The following is a 2,782-nucleotide window of genomic DNA, read 5'->3' on the forward strand; positions in this document are numbered from 1 at the left end:
GGTTCCGTGTCTCCTTCTCTCTCCGCCCCTCCCCCTCTCATGCTCTGTCTCTCTCTGTATTAAAAATAAATAAAACGTTAAAAAAATTTTTTAATAAAAGGGCTGCTGTCGATAAAATTTTTAAGTGTCTAGCATATTCTACATCAAGAGGCTAAACTCTGATGGGAGAAAGTGCTCTAGACATGTTTAAAAGCTCGCTCTAGTAATAGTTGACGTTCTTGAGAGCTGTTCTGCCTGTTTGTATAGCTACAGTATTAATAAAATCAGGGATTCCAACAAGTGTTAATAGTCCCAAAAGAGGTCTTTGATCTTGGATGTGCAAAGAGAAAAGAGGATCCAAATTCGTGGCATACTGCTTCAGCACACAGCTTTTGTCAAGCGACAGGTGAAACTGCTTACTTACGCTTCTTCCATCGACTCCTACCCTAGAAATTAGTTGAAGATTTTCACTTCTTCAGTGTCCTCTGGAAAAAATGCATGATAGGTGAGTCACCCTCCTAAGATGTCACATCACTTGAAACTTGGTTTTTTAAAGTTTTTAAATTTTATTTTTAAATAATCTCTTTGTCCAACGTCAGGCTCAAACTTGCAACTTTGAGATCAAGAGACATTGTTCTATCGGCAGAGCCAGCCAGGTGCCCCTTTTTAAAATGCAATCATATACAGCACTTATATGCTAGGTGTGCATATTGTTATTATGCTAGAATTGACCACCAACAGTCATTATAATGAGTATGTTTTTTATTTAAGCTGTCACGTCTTCCAAACAGATTGCATTCAGTCTACATAATTCATGTAGAAAATGGAAGGGGGCTAAAATGCGTCAGGTTTAGAAAAGGATCCCATTGGAATTCAATTTTATTCTGGCTGGAAATTAATAAACTGTTAAGGTTTTACTAAACACTGCCATCGTCCCCACCTAGTCCAGTGGGGATATGTTCTAAGGCACCCCCCCTTTGGATGCCTGAAACCACAGACAGCACAGAACCCCCTGTATATACTGCTTTTCTCCTTACGTAACTAGGAGAATGTGTAGCTTCTAAATCAGGCACAGAGATTAAGTACAAAAATCACCAACTAGAACAATAATAAGATACGCTGTAATAAAAGTTATGTGAATGCAGTCTGTCTCTCAGAATTACCTTACTGTACATCCTCACCTCTCCTCTGTGATGACGTGGGATGAGAAATATTCTATGTGATGAGATGCAGTGAGGGAATGCCGGGGGTGCTGGGATATGTACTGTTCGGCTACTGTGGACCTCCTGACGATGTGTCAGAGGAGGGTCATCTGCTTCTGGACCACGGCTGACAGCAGGTAACTGACGTGTGGTGGGGACCACTGTATTTGAAAACACGAGCGGTGCCGGTGGTACAGTACAGCACATCCTCATTGTTTAAAGGGTTGTCACCGAGTCTCCCAGATTTTTAGCACTGATGTGCATTAAACAGAGTCTCACACATGCAAAAATCTTTGATAGATTTTATTCTCCATATTTGGGTGAGGGTACAAACGCTAGACCATGGCTGTGAAGTCACGGTGGTTCCGCTGTGCTAGAGATGAAGGCTGCAGGTTGGCTGAGGAATTAAAATGCAGGAAAGATGGGGAGCGGCATATGTGGTTGCTTCTTATTTTAGGACATACAGAGAGAGTCTCTTCGGTAAGTACCACTCCAGTTGTCTTCATAATTCAGCGTTGGGGAAACCCAAATGTTTTCTAGTCATCTATGAAATCATTCAAGTGGCAAGCAAAACATTCTTGTATAATCTATATCTAAATACATGAGAAATAAAAGGAAGAAAGTAAAAAGATATATAAACTCATGCTGTCTTAATCCTAACGCCTAACTGTAAAAACATGTGGTTGTAACAATTGCTATCTAAAATGTTTATGAACTACAGAAGCCACTGATCACTCCCACGTTCACGTCTTTTTGCTTGGTCATCTAACGATGCTTTTCGGATTATTGTTCTCTTTGTGCCCCTAAGGAATTAATAAAATGCGCATTGATTTCCTTCTTTCGAAATGTTCCAGTTAAAACCTAAACAGTGAAAAAAATACAGGAAACATTATCTTGGACACCTTTTTGCCACAACAACAAGAAATGTGCAATATAAACAGAACTCAAGTTTTTTTTTTTTGGTTGCTTTTTTTTTAACAAGTCTGTCAAGAATAATACAGACTCCATAGCTCTAACCTCCTTAAAGAAGATGACATTTAGTTTGCAACAAATACCTGCTAGCGAAAAGGCATTACTAGCATTTCAAAAATTTACAAAAACTTGACAAAATATTCTCCTAAACCGCAATCTTTGTATTTGTAAACAGAATAAAAACAACTGGCTTATCCAGTTTTCACTGCATGTCAAACAGGTGGCAAAGTGATACAGATCATCTTTGAGTTTTAAAGAAGAAAAATAAAAGCTAAACTAATTTAGACCCCACATATTATAGTCCCAGAAAATATTTTTGGAGGAGAATGATGCAGGTGGGGGATGGTGGTGCTTAAAACAGGCTAACACATGACATCTATTTTAACAGTCTTTTTTCATTTACTTATATTGCCTTGATACTTTACAATTATTTTTTTTCCTACAAGTTAACAGGGCTGTTGCTGTACAATCCGTAATTCTTTTTCTTTTATTTCTCTAAAGAAATAAGTGTGATCCACTTTCTAACAGTTGCATAAACACACTTGAAACTTCAGGCATAATAGGAGGGTCATCTCTTTCGGTCTCTGAGGGCTTCTCTGTCACATCAGAGATGTGAACAGGTGGACCTA

The sequence above is a fragment of the Suricata suricatta genome, chromosome 12 (genome assembly GCF_006229205.1).
Source record: "Suricata suricatta isolate VVHF042 chromosome 12, meerkat_22Aug2017_6uvM2_HiC, whole genome shotgun sequence".
In the NCBI taxonomy this organism is placed as follows: domain Eukaryota; kingdom Metazoa; phylum Chordata; class Mammalia; order Carnivora; family Herpestidae; genus Suricata; species Suricata suricatta.